General features: G+C 45.9%; 1 protein-coding gene and 1 pseudogene across 1 annotated transcript in view; both read left to right on the top strand.

The window, feature by feature from the left end:
* Positions 1-26,036, top strand: part of PFKFB3 (6-phosphofructo-2-kinase/fructose-2,6-biphosphatase 3) — a 269,808-nt gene that overhangs the window by 155,540 nt on the left and 88,232 nt on the right. The gene's annotated exons all lie outside the window — the stretch shown is intronic.
* LOC146855660 (small ribosomal subunit protein uS10 pseudogene) lies at positions 17,425-17,784 on the top strand (annotated as a pseudogene).

Here is a 26,036-nt window from a genome sequence, read left to right as displayed (position 1 = left end):
GCAGCATGCTCGACCATTTGTAGCTTATGTAGGACCGACTTGTTGGTACCTGCGTAGAGGCTATTACAATAATCTAGCCTAGATGTAATTAGGGCGACGGCAACTGTTTGCCTTGCTGAAATGGGAATCACATCGAAAAATTTCTTTAGGCTTTTTATGATGTGAAAGCAGGTGCCAGCAACTGCCAAAGATTGCTGTTTAAATGATAGAGTGGTATCAAATTGTAATCCCAAGTCCCTGACCATGTTTACTGTGTTTGGAGGAGGGGTGGTGTTCGCTGGCCACCAGGGTTTGGGCGAGAAAGATTTTTCTTGGCCTAAAGGTAGAATTTCCGTTTTTTCTGAATTACGCTTCAGGTGGTTAGTGTTCATCCAACTGAAAGTGGCAGTAAGGCATTGGCGGAGGTTTTTTTCCGCCTGGGTGGTGTTATTTTACAGGATCAGAATTAGCTGCGTATTGTACGCATATGAGATGGTATCTATATTAAAGGACAATATCAGCTTGATCAGTGGAGCCAAATAAGCATTAAAGAGGGTCGGGCTAAGGCTCAAACCTTTGGGTACCCCTGAAAGAAGTGCCTTTTCTTGTGAGTTGTATTGGCCTAGTGTGATCACTTGTCTGCGATCTTGGAGGAAGTTCTTTATCCTCTCTAGGACAATACCAGAGATACCAAAGGATGCGAGTCGGTCTAAAAGAATGGCGTGTGAGACCATGTCGAAAGCAGCCGACAGGTCTAACAACACCAGGACTGCTCATGACATCTTCTATGATATCCTTGATAATATCACTGCAACATTTGCAGTGAAATTACTGGTGAATAAATTGCACGGTGGGGGCGCTAATTATAGTTACTTTAGGGCACGAGTTATAGTTACTTGAGATAACTATAACTGCTGAATGTCTATGGTTTTGTGTGGGTAAATTATGAACCTAACCTTTTTCAGTAAAAAAAAATATATATATGTTTATTTATTATCTTTTTTTACTGGCGGTCGCCCGTAAGAAGTTATTGTTAGGTCCATATTTCCATAGGAAAAGCGTTTTTTGACTTGCCTATATCTTTGGCGCCTTTTGACGAATCTTCAAAAAAAATTCCCAAAAAGTGCCCCCGTGAATCTTATTGTGCATGCCAAGTTGCGGGGCGATTCTTCAACTGGAGGCTGAGAAAAAGGGGGTAAAAAATGTGTGTTTCCCTTGTTAATTCCCATAGACTCTGTAGACATGCCTGCAGCCCGAACTGCTGGACAGAATTTCACCAAATTTCGCAGAAAGCTCGTTTTTGGTCCACAGATTGTGGTGTAAATCTGTTCAGTAGGAAGTGTTGGCAGCCATTTTGGGACTCGGCTTCAGGTGAGTCCCTTAAAAAAATACCCTGACCGCCCAAGCCTGGGTCTTTGTCCCAGAGAGACACCATCAGTGTAAAAAGACCCTATTTAAAACAAACTGCCATGAAATCGCAACAGATTTGTGAATTTGCAGCAAAATTGAGGAAAAAAAACAAGCGCGGTCTTCTGCGCTTGTTTATACTAAAGCCCCCAGGTGGGCCAGGCCCCAGGTGCATGCGTGTGTAATAAAAATAAGGAGGGAGGCACACAGGCCCCCTCCTATGGCATTTTTTCTGCCCCTTGGACCACCACCTCCCCGGGGCTTTAAAATAATAAATTGTGCAGGGGACCCCTACAGACCCACGAGCCCACCACTTCCCTGGGGCCATATAGAAAGAAATGGGGGGGGGGGGGATCCTCGTGGACACCTGTGCTCCAGGGACCACCACCTGCCCGGGGCTAAATTGAAAGTAATGGGGAGGCCATGGACCCCCATGGCCCCAGGTACTACCACCTCTCTGGGCCAAAATAACTTTTCAAAGATGGAGGGGTGCCATATACGGCAACAGGGACCGACAACTCCCGGATCTCGCCTGCGAAGAGCAAAGGAGGGGGCCATGCAACCCCTTCTCCTGGAGCTGTATATGGCCCTGGGGACTGCCACTCCCCAGGGCCGGCTACTGCTATGTCCCTGGGTGCCCACCCCCGGTACATAGCTGTTGCAGTGACTTAGCGGGAGCTGTGACAGCTCCCACCAAGTCAGAGCAAACACAAACTCTCCTCTCAGCAAGCGAGAGCTGTGAAACCGCTCCTGCTTGTTGAGATCAGTGTTTTTTTCTGTTTGCCTGCATGCTGTCAAGAGGACAGGGAAACAGACAAAACTATTGCTCTCACACAGAGGGAGCTGCATGTTTAGCAGCTCCCTGTCTGTGAGAGCAATGCTGGCTCCTGCAGGAGGTGGGTAGTCGGCAGGGACTGCGGGGCATTCAGGCTCTACCAGCGGTCCCCAGCGGTGGTGATTGGGTGGTCTGGGTGGGCTCAAGGACAGGCCCCGGTGGGGATGGGGTCCCCGGGGCTAAAGCTGGCCTGAGGAGGGGGCGGCCCTCCTCCCTATTGTATTGCGATAGGGTCGCCGGCACTAAAATCGGCCCGGGGAGGGAGGACAAGCTGCCCCCCTCCCCATTGAAATTACGACAGCCCCCCTCCCCCATTATATCGGGAGAAATTAAACAAAATAATAAAACAGAAAAAGCAGAAAACGACCAGAAAAGGATAAACAGAGGGCAGAAAAATGAGCAGAAAAGGCTAAAGAGAGGGCAGAAAAACAAGCAAAAGAGGCAAAACAGAGGGTAGATAAACGAGCAGGAAAGGCAAAACACAGCAGAAGAGGGCAACACAGATGGCAGAAAAACAAGCAGGAAAGACAGAACAGAGTGCAGAAAAAGAACCAAAAAAGGGAGAACAGAGCAGAAGAGAGGAAAACAAAGAGCCCTTAGAGACTCACGCTCCCACTCAAACTCATGCACCCACTCACAGACACATCCACTCAGAGACTCACACCCACTCAGGCTCATGTGCCCACTCATTGACCCACTCCTAGACTCATGCACTCACTCACAGACCCACACACCTACTCAGAGACTCCAGCACTCAGGGATGCACTGAGAGACTCAAACACTCATTCATACACCTAATAAGAGACTCATGCACTCACTCACAGACCCACTACGACACTCACACACCCACTCACAGACCCACTAAGACACTCAAGCACCCACCCACTCACAAACCCACTCAGACTCACACACCCAGTCAAAGACCTACTGAGACACTCACACACCTACTGACAGACCCACTGAGACACTCTCACACCCACTCACAGACCTACTGAGACACTCATGCAAACACTTACACACTCACTGTCGTAGGTTAGTGGTTACAGATAGGAAATAAAATTCACAAAGCCTTAGAAATTCCCTTAAAAAACCCAAGGTTACAGGGACGTTACCATAATGTATGACTTGGAATTCAATTTCAAATTACCAACAGACAGTATGTCTTATTTGTATGCTTTACCTTGAACAATCACTGGCACTTGTCACTTTAAGAATAGAAAAAGAAAAAAGAGAAAAAAATGTATAAAAACCTACCATGTACCTTTAAGCGCGTCATGTGATCAAGACTCTGCGGTGTCAAAACGCGTCATGCTGCTTGTGCTTGTTTAATAAAATAAAATTTGAAATCTGCACCCATTTGTGGTCTGTGCTCCTGTTCCTTGGAGACCAAGTCCTTCGATGGCTGCCATCACTTCCTGGTTGAGGTAGTTACAGCCAGTCAGATCTCAGAATGAGATTTGTCTTTTCCGTGGCGTGGTAGATACAATTTTTTTTACCTTATTTTTTCCAAAACCACTACATGGATTTACACCAAAAAGCACTGTTTCTGGACCAAGATCTAGCTTTCTACCAAATCTAGTGTAAATCTGTTTGGGCTGTAGATGTGTCAAAAAGTTTCTACAGAAAAAAAATGGGAGAAATGCATTTTGGACCCCTCTTTTTCTTGGTCCCCGCTTGATGGATCATCCCGGAACTTTCCATGTGCAAACTAGTTAAACAAAAGCACAATTTTGGAAACGTTCGTTGAGATTCATCAAACGGCTTCAAAGTTATTAGCAACACAAAAAAGGCATTTCCTCTGGATAGACAATCCTTACTATAACTACCCAGTAATGTGTGTACACACACATCTATTTCCCTCAACATTTGATGACAAATGAAACGCCCTTCCTCTCGGGTCGGGGCTTGTTGTCTGGGAATGTCACCGCTGATCTATTCAAAAGGAAAATACTCTTTGCTTCCAAGAGCATAAACGAGTCTCGCCATCTTGACTGGCTTGAAATATTTAATTATTAATTATAGCAGACATCCAAAATTAGTTCCAACAGGCATCCAACATGACGCGTTTTGACCTACTAACGGTCTTGATCACATGGTATATGTACAGGTCAGTTGCCCGAGTTCTTTTAAAACCAACCCACAGTGAGAAAGGACTTTGGTTTTAAGTTGATCTTATCTGTTTAACCAATATGTTCAGTATTGCACTTAGTAGCTCTTAAAGAAAATCAGGGAAATGTTCGATCCTTAAATCCACAATGATACTGGACAGTCACATAATCAATTGTCATCCACATATTACTGATTAAATCAATTAAAATGCAAGATTTTTTCATACTGCATTCGTGAGTCACTACAATAACCGTAATTCCTTGCTTACATGCCAAGTCCTTCACTCACAATGTTATCACTTTTGTAGTTGTATAGAACAAAATATCCCCTTCCAGCCTCTAGAAATAATTTCATGTTGTGCTTGGCGGTAATAATGTTCTGCACACATAGTCCAAAAGTAACTGCAGCATAATCCAGGTTAAGAATGGAACTCTGCTGCTTATAAAATACTCCTCTTGCCAGACAACTCTGCACCATGCTAGGGAATTTTCCCCTGCAAACCCTAGCTGCAATAAACACTGGGCACCACCACCATTAACAGGTAGCTTTACCTCCATATCCTCATTCACATTGAAGCGGTGCTCTTGTCCATATACTTCCCTCGACATTTGATGTCAAAAAGAACGCGCTTCCTCTCAGATCAGGGCTCATTGTGCGGGAACGTCACCGCTAATATATCCAAAAGGTAAATACTCTGCTTCCAAGAGCATAACCAAGCCACACTATCCGAAACTGGCTTGAAATTTTAATTACGGCAGGCATCCAAAATTAGTTACAACAGACATCCAACATGGCACACTTCGACTTAGTAATGGTCTTGATCACATGGTATATGCACAGGTCAGTTGTTCGAGTTCTTTTAAAACATACAGACAGTGACAAAGGACTTTGGTTTGAACTTGATATCATCTGTTAAACCAAACACGGTCCTGTTTGCACTTGGTAGTTATTAAAGAAAATCAGTGAAATGTTCAATGCTTATATCAACGTTACTGGATAGTCCACATGCACAACACTGATTACATTAATTCAAATGCCAGATTTTTCCATATCGCTTTGGTGAGTGACTGTAGGACCGCTGCCTCTGACAGGATCATCTGATCCCGATTGGACCGCGGTCTGAATTGTACTCTTGACAAGACGTGGTGCCGAGGCAGGCACTGCCATTGGGATTACGATGTCCCTTTCCGACAGCCTTTTTCCAACAGCCTTTTTCATGGCGGTCCGACCGCCATGAAAAAGCTGTCGGAAAGGTACTTTGAGGGCCCCAAAAAAGGTCCCTCGTGGTCCACTCCAAAGTGGCCCAGGGGGGTCAGTGGCGGCTCCTCCGCTAAGGCGGAGGAGCCGCTAAGGCGGAGGAGCGTCTCCCCCACTACTCTGTGAGCAGTAGTTAAAGAAAACTAAAATGATAATAACTAGCGTTATTATCATTTCAGTTTTCCTTTCCTGGTGCATGGTGGGGTGGGGTGGGGCGGGGCTGGGCTGCCAGAACAGGGCAGGGGAGGAGTGGTTTGCCCACTCCAAGTGCGCATTGATGCTTTGACCGGCCCTCTCGGGCCCCCCAAACCAGTCATGCGCACTTTGCATTTTCTGCACCCACATGCCCCAGGCTCCCATTCCCTGCCTGAGCACTGATCCACAACACTCAGACCAATCACACCGCTGCATTGCAGCACTGGGATTGGCTAGGGGAGTCAGGAACCGGGGTGCTTCCTGTTCCTGCTTCCAGGTCCGAGAGGCACCGAGCAGACCGAGAGGGGGCGGCCGGCCTAAAGGTGAGTGGGGTTTTTTTGTGGTTTTTTTTGTCATTTCGAACACTCCCCATCCCCACGTCTGCCCTGCCACCCCCGGTAAATAGCAGCCGCCACTGCAGGGGGCATATGTAGTGCCCCCACACACATTTATGCACCGTGTGCCCATTTATACTGCAGCTTGTGCTGTGGCCCTTTTCCAAACTACTACTAAACCAAACCAAACTACTTTTGCATGTTTCTACCTCCTAAGAACACTGAAAAAGATATTGCAGTTCAGCTCTTTAGACTTACAAAAACCAATAATCACCTCCTTAGAGCTGTTTAAGATTGATTACTGTAGCAATCTTTACTTCGGCCTCCAAAAAAACAGACTTAAGCAAATTACAGGCAGTGATGCCGCTGGATGCTGGTGAAAATTCCTAAACACTCTTCAGTTTCGCAAACTATCAAGCAGCTGCACTGGCTGCCCTTGGGAAATAGAGTTGCTTTTAAATTTGTCTGTTTGGCTTACAAAGCACACTCATACAAGCACTTCATGATATGAGCTCTTACTATCTGAAGAAAGTCTTTTATTGGTATAAGCCGAGCAGATTTATTTATTTATTTAATGCGATTTTATATTGCGCGAACTTTACCCGAAGGTGTCTGAGCGCTTTCCAATAGGACCAGTTACATTACATAAGGACTTCGGAGTACATGAGTTACATAAAAGATACAAACAGATAAACTCTAAATTCACATAAGAATGGTAGTAAGTACATACGTCTACTACAGATACTAGTGGTTAGAATTACAGAATATATGCACAAGTTGGAAATTCACTCAAGATTACATTTTAAAAAGCAATTAGGGTTGGACAATTATACATTACACATTTACAGAGCTTGACATTCTTGCTGTGTTCAGTCAGGCCTTCAGGTGCTGTTGCACTCAAGGCGGTGGTCTTGGGTCTGGAAGGATCCCCGAGGTGGAGATGGCTGTGGGGGTAGAAGGCCGGATGGTGGTGGGCGGAGGCAGCATGCTGGATCCCCTGTCTGAACTTAAGCTGTGCAGGGCTCCATCTGTAGGAAGAGGGAGGACGCTCAGTGCAGGTGGATCTCTGCCACGAAGTCAGTTCTCCCACCTGGCTCAATCACCCACAGTGAGGCCCCAGCAAGCCCAGCGCGCCAACACCGCATTCAGACCTCAGGGTAGCCGGTCGAGCCGCCAGGCTTGCTCTTCCGAATGTCCGGACAGCAGACAATCTGGGCTTGCATGTCCACCAGAACTCTTCAAGCTTCCCGGTCCTCAGCTGGAGCCTCCCCAACTGGGAGTCTACTGATGAGCGACAACCCACTCCACATATGTTAGACAGAATGGTTGGTACCGTGCCTAGTAATCAAGGCCCTGCTAGGCCCACTAAGCTTCCCTCGCTCTCAGGCCCCAGGGTGATCGAGCCAGGCAGCATCGCAAGGCTCAGCATCTCGAAAGCAGACAATCCGGCGCCCGCAAGGACGTCGGCACTCGCCTGCTCCTTCCGCGACTCTTGCGTGTGCTACCACGACAAGAAGCAGAGCCGGCGGTAGGTATGGGCAGTGTGGGCAGCTGCCCAGGGTCTCACCCCCAGCTGACAAACATGGGGACCCGCACCTCTAAGACCCCTGCCTTGGGCCTCAAAACTGTGATGTAGAGTTGCGAGGCCCAAGGCCTTGCAATGATGTGCATCGCTAATAATAATAATTACAGGGTGCACTTTCCTGGGCCTCGACACACTGTGCCATGACTGCGAGGTACAGGGAAAGGGCGCCCCATCCCCTGGGCCTTGCAGCTCTACACCATGAGTGCGATGCTCGGGGAACAAAGGGCCTCTCCCAGGCTAATCATAGCCTGTGATTGGGGACATGGGGTGTGCTGCCCACACAAAGGCACGACAGGACACCCCATGTCCCGCACTTTTAACTCTTCAAATGGCAAGCAAATCTTTTTCAGCTTTTGGTGAGCTGTGAAAGAGATGCTTGTGTACGGCAGACAGGGAGGCTTTGCAGCACACCAGGGGTCCTGCACAAAGCAGCTTCAGTAGAGCCTTCAGCTAGCGGGATGCAATCAGCCCTAAATGAGTGCATGAAACCTATTCTCAGGACCTGTACTGAGAGTATGCCCTGTAAGGTTACTTCAAAGTGCTGTCACAATGTTAAATCACTAAAGGAGGCACAGGGAGATTATTATCTGCCCAGGAACAAACAGTTGATTAAATTAGTAGAGCTAGGACACTGACAAACTTCAACTCGGTGCAAAGGATATGCACAGGGCCACTGTAACTGTGCAGCAGAGGACAGCCAAATTGTGTCACAAGGTTCACTAAATTATGTGGTAAAAATGTATGCAGTGTAATGCAATACATTTTGTCATAGTATTACTTCATTATTCTCTCATTTTACACTTGTTAACACTGTCGGTGGATAGGCTGCCCCTCATTAGTATCAGTTTAACACCCAAACATAGTAATAAGCAACCAATAGGTGACCAGTGAACTTTCAAATGGGCCTTCCATTGCATGGCAACACGTGTTGCTGGGTTTTTAGTAACTTTTGAACCGTTTGAGCAAGAAACATTTTTAGGGTTAAAATCTGTAGATTATGTAGCAGATGATGGATTATGTGGCAAATGTGTCATGGCCGCTCAATTGCATAGTTTCAATGGCCCTGGCTATACATTTACCACTATATTGCATTTAGGTGAATATACCATGTGACTGAGCACTTCTCCTCTGCCAGGTAATATTTCGGGCCTGGTTGTGGCTTTGGTGGTCCTCCTGTGGAGCGCCACACAAGTGCTCCACGGGGAGGACTGCCAAAGCCGTCCCTACACCGCCTGCCAAATTACAACTGTAATCCTTGGCGGGCAGATGTGCTGCTGGAGGTGCCTCTCTAAGGCTCATTGGAAAGCCTTAGAAAGGCTCCGCCTTGGGACTCACGCAGTACGTTCCTGCATGGGAATGAATGCACCATCTCATGCATTCCTTACTGTGCAGAAACTGAGGGTGCAAAACTACAGGTGGGCAAAACGCCCCCCCCCCTGCACGCACCCGAACGCACAGAGGCACAAGAGGGCCCGTTGCCTCACCACCACCCTTTTCATGGCAGTCTCACCTCCATGAAAAGATGGTGGTGAGGCAACTCGTAATTTGCTCGGTGGGGCTGCAGCGGCATGGCCAGCATAGTGCAGCCTCTGACCTGGTGCAGCTGTCCTGTGGGAGTCCAACAACCAAAGTCATAATACTGCAGGTGGACTGCCACGTTGGCTACGGCGGTCCAATGGACAGCTGTAGTCGTAATCAGGCCCTTAGTCCATATTGCAATCATATGCTTTGTAGCAGTTTTTAAATGGAATCAAAATACTCCCAATCTTGCCCCAAAAAAAGAGCACAGCAATAAATTCAGAAGAGTGATTGCCCAGGAACACACAATTTGTCCAGGTGGGAGGCCGGGATAAAATAAAGTGGCTCCCCGTTCCACATTTACAGCTAATCCACTGGAACACAACTGGAGTGTCAGTGTTTCCTATGGCAAGGCCAAGGGGATGCCATTCTCAGGGAAATGTCATTCTATAATAATGTCTAGGTGAAATTGTAAAGCTGAGATTAGATGTCAAATATTATAGTTCCCTGGCTAAAACATGCCCACTGGACATGGTCCTCTGGCAGGGGTTACTACTAGAAACTGATATTTGCTACTGGTGTTTAAAAGCTTAGGCAATTCATTCCATTTGAATACCAGAGTTGATTTTCTAAACTTGTCACTCATAATTTGCAATAGTGAGGAGTAAAGGCTTACTCAAGGATGTGGTACCTGGATCAGAAATCATATATAGTATGAATAGCAATAACAATCAATAAACTCTATCTCCATCTGAATTATTTTAAGATGGTCTGTGTCGGAGGCAGAGATTTAAAATGAAGGTCAAAAATCTTTTATGTGCTAGACCACGCATGTGAGCTCCAGGGGACCCCTCTCCTGGGACTCACAGTGCTGGGTCATATCCACATGGCCCATGAATGGATACTCTTCTCCTCTGAGACTTGCAGCATTAGACCATGGATGTGAGGCCCAAGTCAGTGGGGCCTCCTCTAATGGCCTTGCCACACCTGCCAGTAGATTTGAGGACCAGAGGATGGGACCTACCCTGGGGATGGGACCCCCGCAGTGCTAGACCATTGCTGGGGACATAGTGGAGTGGGACCATACCTCCTTGGCCTCACAGCACTAGACCTTAGAAGTGAGACCCAGGGAAAAGCTCCTACCCACTCCCCAGGCTCTCGTAGCTCTGGATCATGAGGGGAACAACTAGGGGAGGAAACCCCCATTAACTGGGCTTGCAGCGTCAGACCATTGTTGCGAGACCCAGGGAAGATGGCTCCATCACACTGGGCTCCGCTCTCCTGGGCCTCGCCGCTCTAAGCCATGGTTGAGAGGCCCAGGGCAGTGTGGAGTGGGGGGCACTCTAGGGCGCAAAGCCGTGGTCCAGTGCTGCAAGGCCCAGGAGAGTTAGGCTCCCTCACCTACACCTAGTACCGAGCCAGGGGTATTAGGTACCCAGATTATGGCAGCATGTTATTGTGCAGGCAGTGGTCAAGGTTGAGGAGATGCTTTTCCTTTGCACCAGGGCCATGGCACCATTGCTATGTAACTTGCCTCTCTTCCACAGGCCTCACAGCCATGTTTCCGCACTGTGAGGTTGAGGGCAGATTCTCCCCTGGGCCTCTCAGCCATGGTTGTATGCCCAGGGCAGGCAGAGCCCACCCATGTGCTTTGAGGCACTGTTCCACGGCTATGAGACAATGGGGTGGGGGCTCTCTCATGGGTGTAGCTATCAGCAGTGCAGCAGGTGTTGTGGCACCAGGGTTTATGGGTGGCAAGGATCCAGTGCACCAACATGAATGTTGTGTTTTACTGTCCAGCTTCATTTACTTGTATCAGAGCCCATCCTATGCCATTGGTCCCTTTCCCCATGCACCTCGGAGCCATGACCTAGAACTGCGAGGACCAGGAAAAGCCTATCCTCTCCCAGGCTTTCAAGCCTTGGTCCGGTGCTCAGAGACCCAAGAAAGGGAGCCTTCTGTCCTAGGCCTCCCAGCACTGAACCATGGCTCCGAGGGTCGGAGCTATAGATAGCATAGCAAGTGCAGGGTCACGCTTGCCTGGTGGGTTTTTGGGGTCAACGCACTTAAATTATGGCTGTATTTTACTGTCCATTCAGTGGCCGGAGGAACAATTTACCTTGTTTGCCCAGGGCTCGATGCCCCACTGATATGGCAAAGGTTCCCCTCCCCTCTCAACCATGTTCCTACGCTAAAAGGCCTCGCATCACAGGACCATCACTGTGATACCCCTTGTATGGGCGTAGCTAATTATGGAGCAGCAGGTGCAGTGAAAGTGGAACTAAACTATGGTAGTCTTTTACAGGACTATGGCTGCGAGGCCCATGGAATGTGGCCCCTCCCAAGGTCTTAGGTATCATTAGTGCAGAAGGTACAATGGCACTGGAGCCTGGGTGTTTTGGACTATAATTACCAAAATTATGGATGTACTGTACATCCATCCTGGGGATCGGGCCGGGGGAGGGAGAGAAGAGTGGTCGATTTACATTCCCTTAACCTCCATGACCCATGGCACTATTGCTACACTGCTGGCCCGCTCATTTACGCCTCACGACCATGATCCAGCGCTGCGAGTCAGGAGAGGCTTTCACTCCCAGGGACATCACAGCCATGGATGCCTACCAAATTAGGATGGCAGTGTGCTGGCTTGCTCTGCTCTTTCTTTTAGATGTTTGCACAGCATACTGTAGTGAGTTCCTGCAGGATATCAAACGTCTAACCTTTTGTGCTAGCCAAGGCACTGATTCATGCAAGCTGTCTAATCAATATGGGTTATAAAACATACAGTTTAGCTGGAGAGCCTGGAGCAGCCCAGCCAAGTGGCATATCTTAACACTGGTTCCCCTGTACGGGGGGCAGCATTTACTAACATGGTAACTGGGATGGAGGACTTGTACCAAAGGAAGTGCCGTACACAGGCCACTTTATTAAACATGTTCACCTTTAGAGTTGCTAAAATTGAGGAATGTAAAAAATGTGAATGAATCACCCCAGAACGAGCAGCACTCACCATAAAATCTTTACGATAATGGCCAGTCAGCCCATGAGATAATGGCAGATAAGGAGTTAAAGTACAGGAAGAACATGATTTGCCCAAGATCAAACAATTTGGTCAAGTAAGATAACCAAGATTGCTTGTTTGAAGACGCATAGGTTTCCCAGTATGCTTTATATGTTAAAGAGAATAGGAGCCTGATTTAGGACAGGGCGTAGTGGAATGAAAACCTCAACATGAACTTATTGATTTTTGGTAACCTCCATATATACACCTTCTTGGTGAACCCACAAGCACGCTAGGTGTCCTACAAGGTAATAATAGAACGTTGACTTCAATCCCGGGTGGATGCCTAGGGATAGGGTGGGTGGAGGATGTTCTTCACCTTTAGAATTTAGGGATTGGTTCTCTTCATCAAGGGATCCCAGCCATGGCCCAATGCTACAAGTTCTAGGGGAGGAAGAGCCCTCCCATGCGCTTTGCAGTGCTGGACCATGGCAGGAATGGCTCAGGGATAGGCCGACCCTTCTGTGGGCCTCACAGACTTGGTCAAGTGCTACATGATTTGAGGGGTCCATTCCCTGTCCTATATAAATACTGCATGCATATATACATATCTAATTCACTAATCTGGAAACCATCTGATTGAACGTATACATTTTGAAGAGACCTGGCCAACCCTTTCCATCCAGTGTGACTAACATAATGTATTTCCAGTTAATTGAAATTTAAAATATATGTGCTTATTCTATTAGTGTTAATATATATGTTATTGTTTTACTGATATACGCAACAAGAAAGTTGATTCTTGCAAAGTCGCTCAAAAATAGACAATTGGTGCCACTTCCTATGATGTCATTTTCTGTGAGTTCACGCTGTATGCAAATTAGGGGGGCCTCCTTTATTGCCCGGGGCCCCAAAAGTCCTAGGACCGGCCCTGGCAAGAAGCACACCTTGGCTTCGGCCCCTCTCTAGCCGCAGGTAAGGATTCCCCCGCCAGCCAGCGGAATAAAGGTGCCAGGAATGCAGGGCAATGGCCAGGGCAGCACAGGATGGTGACGGGTTTCACTGCGCGGAGGCCGGAACTCAGGTCGACCCTGATGCTCGCAAAAATGTCGTATTACTTTTGCGACACACTGAGGCGCCAACACATATACAGAATTCTAAAGTACTGCTCCCGTTTTCATTGCCCCACAGAAACGAGACGTGCACCCTGAATGCCGCTGGCTTCTGGGAGCGAGTCCGTTCCAGTTATACTAAATGTATGGCATGCCCAAAATTTAAAAGAGCCGCCTGGGGAGGGAGAAGTTTTAAAGATGTCACCATTAAGTTATGGAATACGCTCCCTCGAAGTATCAAAGCATCTTTTAACCTCCTGCAGTTTAGGAAACAACTAAAAACATGGCTCTTTTCACAAAAGGAGATGCCTTAATACCATCATCTCTGCCTATAGATCTGTTCTTATTCACGGACGACGCTAGCGCCTAGACGCCTAGACGCCTTAGGGCGTTGAGCACTCTGCCAACATATTTAATTTGATTCAATTATGGTAGTACCTGCACTTTTACCACAGAGGGGAATATTTTAATACGAGCAGGTGGTACCTATTCTTTTGCCACATAAAAAGGAGGGAGGTAGTACCAGCGGTAGGCAGGCCTAGCACATCTCGCGGGAGAAGCAGCCCTTCGCCGCAGCATGCAGGGACTCCTTGTTTGGACAGAGCTCCAGGCCAGGCGTGCGTGAAAGTGACACCAGGCTTTAGTGCAGCGCTGCTCAGCAGCATCTGCTCTAAGTGTGCACGTGCACAGCGAGTGGGCTCTGGGTGCCTCGCGCGGGGCCACCACAGGTCTTCCAAGAACACTGGGCGCGGGGGCCTGTGCCAAGGAGAGAGTAAACAACTCCGGCGGCCGGTCACTGGCTGAAAACAGAATGTGTAAGTTGACACACTTCAGCGCTGTACTGTACTCAAGAAGGTCAATGCAAGTTTATCGTCCATCTGCCCCTACCCCAACGAATTGAAGCAATTAAACCAGTTAGCACCACTTTAATCCGCCCCTGTGCATCGCAAAATGTGTTCTGATCAGAGAAAGAACCAAACCCTGTTTGAGTCTTATGAAATGTCGTTTATTTGCATTATTATTATTAGCTATTGTGGTGTTATGTGTGCTTCCCTAGTTTTATTACCATTTGTGTTGCCTGATAGTGCCATAACAACCTGTGAGGATCTAGGGTACTCGCTGTTGACCAGGAGCCAAGGCTCTGTTAACATATTGTATATTCATACCATGAGCTCCATATTGTTTTCAGGCTGGTGACTCATTGAACAGTGGGCAGCAAAGTTAGACTAGACTAATATATTGTTTACTGACACAGGTATAACGTAGAAAGGCCCCCAACCCTTCAGGGGGCTGCCATACAGCCTAAGCCCGATGACTGTGAGATATGGAAGGCTGCGAGATCTCCTATCACACTCTGCCCTAGGTCCCATCATGTTGCATTACGCCACTGTTTACTGCTGAATTATATTGCATACAATATCAGACCACAGGAGGTAGCCCGTAAACCACAGTGAGACTGGGGCTGTACATTATATCAAACAACAATGTCTCAATGTGGGTTTCATTTTAACCCCTTCCATGCGGCGCCGATTCCCGCCCAGTGCTGACCGTTTCTTGCGCGGGCGTGGTCATGACGGAACGGTTCCGTCATGAGCACAGCTCAACCGACGCTCATGACGGAACCGTTCCGTCATGAGCACCGAAGGGGTTAAGGACCAAATATAGTAAACAAAAATAAAGTTTGTTAAGGAGTAAATCAACGTAGGGAGAGACACAGAGAGACAAATCAGTTGAAGTTTTTGTATTTTGAAACACTTAAAGCATGTTGGACATATTAAGCATCATATGTACAAGTCACATGGATAGGAAGCACTGCGTTACATTACTGGAAATGTAACCAATAAAATACTGTGCACAAGTGCTCGTGAAGGTTGTGATGGCGCAAGTGACACCAGATAGACACGGCCTCGGAAGGATTTGCGAGTTCCGTGTGTTCAGTCGGGGAATGTGAAACAAAGGGCGGCTCGGAACCCAGTCAATGGGTACTGATTATCAGACGAATGAATCGGGCACAGGAACATCCGTGGCGTGCAGAGAGCCGGCGTTAGTCAGGCAAGGTCCGTGTCTATCTGGTTGTTACCCCTCCCCCGTGTAGCAACAACACTGCCTTAAAATTGTATGTAACCAGTCCTGATGATGGCCTAGATTTCTACAGGCCGAAATGCCGTCGACTCCAACAGCGTTAATTTTGGCGCTCTTATGCTTTGGGCATCCTATTTATTGTTCTCCATAATCTTTCACCATTGATTGTTTGGATGCCCTAATTCTACAAGACTTATTGTATCGCTTTACTCCCTGTTGCACCCTGTTTCACTGCTGTATATATCACTTCATGTGTCACTTGCGCCATCACAACCTTCACGAGCACTTGTGCACAGTATTTTATCGGTTACATTTCCAGTAATGTAACGCAGTGCTTCCTATCCATGTGAATTGTACATATGATGCTTAATATGTCCAACATGCTTTAAGTGTTTCAAAATACAAAAACTTCAACTGATTTTTGTCTCCCTGTGTCTCTCCCTACGTTGATTTACTCCTTAACAAACTTTATTTTTGTTTACTATATTTGTTCCTTAAAATGAAACCCACATTGAGACATTGTTGTTGAATTATATTGCATGGTGGCTCCTGCTGTGATCTGAGAGAGTATCGTGTGCACAGATGTGTATTCTGAAGGATACTGATTTTACGTTTGCTCTGCTGGGGTGTACGGTTTCCATTGCTTGGACCCGAGTGGCTGTTATGTTCCAAGGCATCTTTGACCATAATATGGCTTTGATGCAATTCTGTCTGTGTGTAGGTGTGGTTAATTCACATCTATTTCTTCTGAAGTATTGACTTGTAGATTGATTGTGAGCATAACAATATGTTGAGTTGTCAATACATAGCCCGTGACGTGGCTCTGTCTTGTGTGCCTGATGATGCTACTGGTGTCATGAAAAGTATGAGATGGATTGATCCAGATGTGTTACTGTGGTGGCAAAATCTTAGCCAACTATATGGTTCAGAGCTGTGCTCTGTGTGTGTTGGTGGCAGGGTTTCTGTTGAATGTTTATGATGTCCTAGAGTGAGGTATGGATATTACTTAACACAGATGCGCTGCTGGTGGCGCAAATGCATAAATACCTATACTGCTTGGATCCATGTGTGCGTTGATGGCTCTAGGGTTGTGTCTAAGCGGTACTATTGGTGTATCGTGACAGGTAGGTTCAGGGAACTCTTGCTCACTGGGTTAAAGGTGGTTTGGTACCACAGCAAAATCTGATGTTTACCTGTTGAGTTTTGAGTTGTCCTGTGGAATAAAAGCATATAAAATGCATCGAGGGTATTCACGTCTAACAATCATAGATAATTTGATCCCTTAGCAGTCTTCCAGAATATTATTAATTAATTAATAGGCACATTTGCTGGCGTTGGACATGAGAAAACGACCAGTGATGGAAATCTCTGGGTGTCCTACTTTGTTCTGGTCCTTTTGCTGCTCATCCAAAGCAAGTTCTTCTCCTAACATGGGTCTGCCATGCAACCACTGACTGCAATGCGGCGGGCCCTCGGTCCCGGGTTCACATCATTATTATTACCACCCTCTGTGCAATATTGAGGTGGCTTAGACAATCTGAACTAATACAATGCAGGCATCAATTGCTGCTGTATGCCCACTTGAAGTGCTCCTGTGTTAAATAAAAGTGCGATACTTGGACATGAAGAACGGGCATGATGAGCATCTTTAGCTGTATGTGGGGGTGAGTTTGGAAATCCAGTTAATTGAATGGTAACTACAGACATTTAGTGATATTCAGGCCACTACTTCCAATCCTTGAAAGATCAGCTCAGTTTTGTGGGGTCAGTAAATTAAGCAGTATGAAACTGGAACGCTATAATCTCTGTTACATACTGTGCTTAGAGGCAGCAGAAACGCTACAATGACGTATTAGGTTAGACTTACTACTTACGTGTTAATAGAGATCCGTATGTGTTAATATGAGCCATAATGTTTCGAGGACAGCAAGGTCTGCTTTCCTGGCTCACCGCTGTTTATTCGTTTCTTTATTTGGGGATGAATAAGTCGACCAGGAAGCATATTAGCCATGGCATTTAAAGACGCCGGTAAAGCCCCCGTGGAACAGGAAGCAGCTATCCACCGCAACAGAATCACCCAGACTAGTCGCACTGTGAAGTCACTTGAAAAAGGGTTTGCTGATCTCATTAGGGGTGCTAAACAGAAAAACCTGAAAGTGAAGGGACCAGTTCGCATGTCTACCAAGACTTTGCGTATTACTACTCGAAAGACCCCTCGTGGTGAAGGTTCCCAAACTTGGGGTCGTTTCCAGAAGCGTATTCACAAGCGCTTCATTGACCTCCATAGTCCTTCTGAGATTGTGAAGCAGATCACATCCATGAGTATAGAGCCTGGGGTAGAAGTAGAAATTACCATTGCTAATGCATAATTTAATCTTTTAATAAAAGATGAACCATAAAGAAGCTACCTTTGAAAGGTTCAGCGTTTTTTTCTATTTGCCAAACTATTCATTGTGAAGCAAGTCGACTTTTTTTGAGCGTAATGACACATTCTTTTTTGGTTATCACATTTTTGTTTGAGATTTCTGGACCACCATTTAAATTGTAGCGGTCTAAAAGCATTACCACCATAAGCCATAATTGTATATTCTAAGTTTTCGTGATCCTGATAACGCTATATATCTACATGGTGATGTATGCGGGGAACTGGGTTATATATAATCTGACATGAATATATGGTCCCATTATGTTTGTAATCCAAACGAAAGCCTGACACATATGCAGAGTGCCTGGGACTACCTAACACTGAGGTATTGAGGTATAGGGTTTCCCAAAAAAAGGATGAAGGCCCTCATCCACCAGGGTGGCTTGCTTCATCAGTGGGCCTCACTTCATTGAAGTGTTCTCAAGGTATACATGATGGGCTCTCACTGGAGCTGTATATAAAGAAATACAGATTTGACTTCCTGCTTGTGAGGTAAGTGGGACCTATTGTTCGAAAAGAAAAGCATAAGAGGTGGTAAAGTACTAAAACAACTTTATTGATGTATCCCTTATGCATCAATAAAAGCAATGCACTAAGCAGTCTGTTCAATGCAGTCCCTGAATAGTGTCAACATGTTTCTGCCTCCTTACTGCTGTGGCCCTCACTGTCCCCTTTTAACTAAGAATACTGGTTATGAGTGGATGCAGAGGAGAGGAAATGTAAATTCAGTGGTTACAACTTGCTTGTTTGGTGCAACAAGTGGTGATTTGACCAGGAATAGCTAAATATATAGCCAACAGCCTAAACAGCAGCTCCTCCTTCTCCTCCTCCTCCTCTTCCTTTCTCCTATTCCTCATTTTTTAGGTCTCGCCTGATCCAGCGCTTGCGCTGATCTGGCCGAGACATTTTGTATACAGGCTTTACGAAGTGCTGCCGTGGCCTAAAGCTTCAGTGCACGTGAACGTGCACGCGCGCAGCGCCATGTGTCTTTCCTAGCACGCGATCGTAATCGCGATCACTTTCACTTTCGCGGCCGCGTTGCCAAAGCTTGTTAAATGTAGCATCCTACTCCTGGAACAAAAAGCTATAAAAAGCACAACAGCCTCACCTGGGCCGAGTCTGAAAGGTTAAACTAGCATAGCAGCGAGGTGGATGATAGTTACACCTGTTATTTAGAGCGCCAAGAAGCTGCAAGACTCTGGGCCTGATTTAGAGCGGGGTGCACGGATACTCCGTCCAAATCGTGTACGGGATATCCGTCACTTATTACAAGTAAAGTAGAATGCACGTGCATTAGGATATACCCGTCTGCCAATTCCATACTCTAAATCAGGCACTCTGTCACCAAGCGCTATAAAAAAGGTGTATAAAATATTTATAGAGTTTCACGGGCACCTGCATCATAGCTACCTGTCTTGGCGTAATAATGAGCGACTGGTTCCTTTTCATCAAACACGTTAGAAATGCTCGACGTTGTAAGCAGTGAATCTGTAAGCTTTTAGTTTTCATCGAGGAGTTGCAGTCAGCCGAGGCGTGGTCAGACCTCCAAGCAGAGGGAAAAGAGGTGCTGCCAGAAAGCGGCATCTCACCCATGGCTTTCCCAGGCTGTGGATGGTCTTAATTTCTCAAGCCTTTACCTGGAGGGTTAATTCTACTGAGTAAGGAAGCACGATGCTTAATGTGCATCCTGGCATTATTGGGGCATGGCTTTACTTTTGCATCGGACTGAAATACACTGCACTCTGGGTTATGGGGATGGGTGGCCACCGTGGCCTATTAGCTGAGCAGTCTAAGAACTACATTCTAATTCCTGCTTCCCCTCGAGAGCGCGTTGTGTGAGTGACCCTGAACGAATCACTCAATCAACGGGTGCGTCATTTCCTTTACCCGTTTTTATTTTGTTATGAAAACATTGTTTTTCCGTGTCAAAAAATAAGTTAAAGATGCATTTAAGAATATACTTTGGAATGTATTTGTGAGTGTGTGCAAGAGGGTATTGTTAGGGCGTTGGGAGACTGATGGAGGACACTGGGGGCCTTTGGTCTGTGATGAAATGTATATTGCCATTGATGGGTGGCAGTCATGGGCGGTTGATGGCAAGATAGCAGGCACCAGAGGGAAAATTTAACTGTGGGGCATTAGTAAGAAATGATTGATCATTGATTCCCGCTTTAAGCTTTCCTAAATATGGTCTTTGTAACTTTACGGTTGTGGGAACAGATTTGTTACCACTTTTGTGCCCGGCTTGCATCACAACAGTTGAGGTGACAAACCCAACTAAAAAATACAATCTCGACTGATCTATCATAACTAATTCTCTTAATAATATAGCTCCTCCATAATCTACGTGACAGCGTTCTGTAGGTAAATATGCACCATGGTTCAGTGATAAACTTCGCTCCCTAATGAAAGCACTGAAAAAGACAGCGAGAGTATGGAGGCAATCTAACTATCATTCTAATATAATGCACCATCAGTTATTGTGCATGCCATCAGCTGCTTCAGAAAGTGTCTGTGGAGGAAATAATGCCCCATCATATGTTATCATGTCTATAAACATGGCACACCAATTATTGTGCCAGTTATCCTACCCCATTAGTAATTTTACATGGAACAATATCACAACAGTTACAGTGCATACAATTTTGCTCCTTTCCACTTATCTTTGCTATAAATTATGCATTACAGTACATTTAAAATATCGGTATGCTATAGAGCAGTTGTGCGGTGCGCCGCTCAATCCATACAGGGGCTGAATTTCACCCCGTGTTTCCCAGTACGCTAATGAACAAAACATATTAAAACATAAAAAACTGCAGCTAATATATATGGTATGCTATAGGGCATTTGTGCAGTGTGCCACTCTCCACATACAGGGGCTTAATAGCTGCATTTCTCGTTGGTCACGTGCTTTCGCTTCACTTTTGGTTGTTATCTGCTAATGAAATTTATGGCCTTTCTAGTCGCTGCCGCCCTTGGTTAACCTAGTTGGATTTCTGAAATGGGTCACCCTATTCCAGACCCTTTGTTTTACTTTATCAGCAACCAAGCTCCGTGTCTTGTGTTGGTTCTCTTCGCCCCCGTGCCTCCTGCCAGCTGTTTCTGCTTGCTTTCCCACTGCCTGCCACCCCACCCTACCCTCTATCCTGCTTTACTACCCAACATTCCTCCCTTGTTTTTCTGTGCTTTTTTTATTATTGTGAAAGCTTTTTAAAAAGCACTGATGCGCATTGCTCGGAGCTAATCGGAAAACTCTCTGGTGCTCCACACAATAAACAAGCATTTGCAATGCAATAGGTCTCGCATTTATACGAGTTTGAGCTATTGGCATTGTAAATGACAATGATTTTTATTTAAGTTTGGTTTTTTAAAAACATAAATAAAAGGCACTGTCATTTACAATGCTCATAGCTCAAACTCTCGCAAATGCGAGACCTATTGCATTGCAAATGCTTGTATTTTTCTATTACCCCTCCTCTTACCTCTTTCTTCCTCCTCTTATTTCTTTTTCTTTATTGTTTCTGCCTCCTTTTTCTGTTTTACTCTCCCTTTCTGCATTTCTTCCTCTTTATCCTCCTCTTTCTATTTCTTACTCCGCCTCATTCTTTTTTATTCTTCCTCCTCCTCCTCCTTTTTCTCTTTTTTCCTCCTCTTTTTTATATTTCTTCCTTCTTTATCTTTTGCTCCTCCTCCTGCGCTGCTCTGCAAGGTTTCTTGTATCTACTTTGTGTGGGTCTGACTCCTCCCATGCATTGGATTGGCTTTTGCGTGTGTCTTTTTAGAATCAAAGCCTGCAAATGGCATGTCCCACCTCTTCTGAAAGGTTCACTCCCACGGCGTTTTGACGCAGGAGCGAGCAGCGGCGTGCAGGGCGGCAGCTGCAGTGCCTCCTTGTCTCTGTGTGCCCGCCCCCACCACTCCTCTTTGTGGCCCTGTGCCGTTTTGCTTGTCTAACTTAGAAAACATAAATCTGCACTGGACAGAGGGTGTGAACGCGCCATAGGAATCAGACGTCCTGCTCGGGAGCTGCTGCCTGAGTCTGCAGACGACGCCATCCGGAGGGTGTGTGTGAGAGTGAGGCCTCTGGGGAGGCACTCTGACACTCAGTCAGGCGCCCCTCGCTCTCTGGGGATGCGCTGTCGGCCATAAATGGCAGCTCTCCTTTATGTGTAGAGGAGAAGAGGGCTTGCGAGGCTAGCGCCAAGCCTCTTGGAGGAGCCAAGAAGACTTCTACAAACCTGCCAGAAACGCTAAAAGGATGTCAAACGAATACAAGTTTTGAACGAGCAGTTCAAACGTCTCAAATATTAGCGGCAAAGACAGCCCGCTGCTCCCCACTTGCCCCCTCTCCCGGATGTGGCTCTTCCTCAGCCTTCCTCATCTTTGACGATTGTCTGTGGTCTCATTTTTTGCTTGTTATTTCTTTCTTCTGTTTTTGCACACACTTGATTGAAGCGATGATCTTCATGATTCCTTCTTTCTTTCTACCCTTGCTTCATTCCATTCTGACTTCCCTATGTATTTACTCCCCACTCTCCTTCCTTGCTTCACTCCTTTCCTTCTTTATTTCCTCCTTTCCTTCACATCTTTATTTCTTCCTATCTTCATTCTTCCCCTTTTCTTCCTTTTTTTTCTCCCTAACTTCCCTGCTTCCTTTCTTTTTCCCTTTCTTGTTTCCCTCATTCTCCTTTCTTCCCTTTGTTCTCCATCTTTTATTGTTGCCTGTTCATTTCCATCTGTCTTTCTTTCTTCCGTCCTTTTATTCTTCCTTCCTTCCATTCCTCTCCTTCCTTTGTTTCTTCCTATTCTCAGTTTTCATGCATTATTTCAGTCCATCATTTCTTCCTTCTTTATTCATTATTTCATGCAATCTCTTCCTTCTTTTGCTTTTTACCTCTTCTTTGCCCCTCCAATCAGTCATTTGTCCCTTCCCTACATATACATTTTTTTGTGTGTATTTTCACTGATTTCTTTTGTAGCTTACGGTGTGGTAAAAGACAAAGTTACCCACTTTCCACTTTATTAATAATTTTTATGCCTTTAACCTTTTTTTAGTTCACATCAGAAATTATCTCGAGATTGATGGGTTCGATGTTAACAATGATATTAAAGCTACCCAGATAAGAAGGAAAACACAAAGGATAAAAATAAGCATTTGCAATGCAATAGGTCTTGCATTTGCAAGAGTTTAAGGTATTGGCATTGTAAATGACTGCCTTTTATTTATCAGTTTTTAAAAACCAACACATAAATAAAAAAGGCATTGTCATTTACAATGCCATTAGCTCAAACTCTCGCAAATGCGAGACCTATTGCATTGCAGTTGCGTGTGGTTTCAACCTACCACAACGCAGCTGTCTGGTTCGCTAAAGACATCTTGGAGCCATTCAGAAAATTGACCTAGGAATGCATTCTGCCCATTGCTTACCATTGGCTTTGTAGTTTGTAACTCACATTTTCTGATTTTCTGTTTGTTGGCTTTATTTACTTTAGGCTGTACAGCTCAAGTTCGTCCCACCCATGGCCCAAACCTTGTTAGCTATATCTTTCCACAAACACGCTTTCTGTAAACAGGCCTTTAAATCTTACTCTTATTTTGTCACATTTGCTGTGCACTCAAAGACAGGGGTCAAGTGTCAGGCAGTGTCTTCCAGAGAGCTTGGTGTTTATTTTTATTTCTCTGACTTGAAAGTGAGAGGATTTAAGTGACAATCATGCTGGCTAGTGGGGGCCTGATTGAGGAAGGCTGTACAGACTGTGCTGACGATCAAATCAATACATTGGATGAATATATTTCCACACATTATCATTTGTGCGCTGTATACTTTTATCAGTAAAACTGTATGTGAGTGCAAATGTAACGGTCATTTCAATTGAAGATGTGTTGTCTGTAATGGCAGTACGCTACCATTCCACAGATACTCAACATTACGCCACCACACCCCACTCCACGCCACTGCACGACTCCACACTTCACCACTCCACTCTACACTGCGTCATTGCACTCTTCTCTACACCATTCCACTGTGTGCCTCTCTACTCTACAACACTCCACGCTACAGCACTCCAGTCTATTCTATACCAATGTATTCTACCTCACACTACTATGCACCAGTAAACTCTTCACCACTTTGCGCAGCTCCACTCTATGCCACCTTACTCTGCAACACTGCACTCTATGGCACTGCACTCTGCATCACTTTACTCAAAACCAACGCACTCTACGCTAATCTACTTGGCACCAAATCACTCTATGCCACTATACCACTATACTCTATGCCACTGTATTCTACTCTTCATCACTACACTGTATGACGCTCTATTTTACTCTGCACCACTGTACTCTACACCGCTTCTCTCTACATCACTCTACTCTGCGCCACTGCACTCTGCATCACTCTACACCAATGCACTATACACCAATGCACTCCACACCACTCTACTATACACCACTGCACTCTACTATAGTGTACTCTGCAACTTTACTTTATGCCACTCTACACCACTGAACTCTACGCCACTGTATTCTAATCTACTCTGCAACATTGCACTCTGACACTGTACACCACTGCACTCTACGCCACTTCACTCTACTCTGAAACAATCTACTCTGCCACTGCAGTCTATGCCACTCTATTGCACTCTGTGCCACTCCACACCATGCCACTCTATGCCAATGCACTCTATACCAATGCACTCTACACCACTTTACTCAAATCCAATACACTCTATATCACTGTACTCTGTCAATCTGCTCTGCACCGCTGCACTGTACGCCACTATACTCTACGCCATTGCACTCTATGCCACGTTACTCTGCACCACTGTAAGCCACTGCCCTTTACACCAATGCACTCTATGCTACTCTACACCACTGCACGGCTCTCTACTCTGCAGCACTGCACTCTCTGCCACTGAACTCTATGCCATTTTACTCTGTGCCACTCTACTCTGCTCAACTGCATTCTACTTTGTACCACTCTATGCCACTCTTCTGCACTCTACGCTAATGCACTGTAAGGCACTCTAATCTACTGTGCATCACCTCACTTTGACACTACACTCTATACCACTTCACTCTATGCCTGTCTACTCTTCATCACTCTACTCTATGCCAGTGCACTCAACTATGCACCACTGCACTCTACAGAAGTCCACACCACTCCATTCCACAACAATGCACTCTATGCCAACGCATTCTACAGCACTACTCTATACTACTCCACGCTACCTTGCTTCACTCCACTCTACGCCACTTAACTCTACTCTGAAACAATTTACTTATGCTACTGCGCTCTATGCCACTGCAGTTTATGCCACTCTACTCTGCTGCACTCCACTCTATACCACTGCAATCAAATGCACCACTATTCTCAAAGTCCACTGCACTCTATGCCACTGCACTCTACCCTACACCACTATACTCTACCCTACTCTACAATAATCTACTCCATACCAGAGCACTCTCGGCCACTCCACTCTACGCCACTGCACTCTGCGCTATGCTGCTCTACTCTACACTACTGCACTCTACACCACTTTACTCAAACCTAATACACCCTACGCCACTGTTAGTATGCCAATGACTTTGCACTACTGCACTTTACGCCATTATCCTCTACAACATTCTACTCTATGCCTCTGCACTCTACGCTACTGCATGCTACGTCACTCTACAACATTGCGCTCTATGTCAGTGCACTCTACGCCACTCTATTCTACTCAGCACCACTGTACTCTGCGTCACTGCTCTCTAAACAAACAAGCATTTACAAAGCAATAGGTCTCGCAATAGCAAGATTTTGACCTATTGGCACTGTAAATGGCAATGCCTTTTATAATATTAAAATGCATTGTCATTTACAATACCAATAGGTCAAACTTCAGCAAAAGCAAGACCTATTGTATTGCAGTACGCGGTGTCCCTGAAGCGGGCGCCACGCTCAGCAAGCAATTTTTTTATTTAAAAACAAAAAGTGAAAAAACGTGCTGTGTCCATGAAGCGGACGCCGCGTTCTTCTAAAAAGTAGTAATATTAAAAAAAAAGCTTTGCCATTGTGCAGTGAGTGCTTTGGGGGTGGGGGGCAGTCGCTTTTAAAGTTAGAGCCGCATAGTGCTCTATATGGAAAGCGGTGAGCCCGCTGCAAATACAAACAAAAAAGCAGCCGCCATTGTTTGTCCCCATAGTCAATAAAT

Source organism: Triturus cristatus, chromosome 4_1 (genome assembly GCF_964204655.1).
Source record: "Triturus cristatus chromosome 4_1, aTriCri1.1, whole genome shotgun sequence".
Taxonomy (NCBI): domain Eukaryota; kingdom Metazoa; phylum Chordata; class Amphibia; order Caudata; family Salamandridae; genus Triturus; species Triturus cristatus.
Note: the sequence above shows the minus strand (reverse complement) of the source record. Positions and strands in the feature narration are given on the sequence as shown.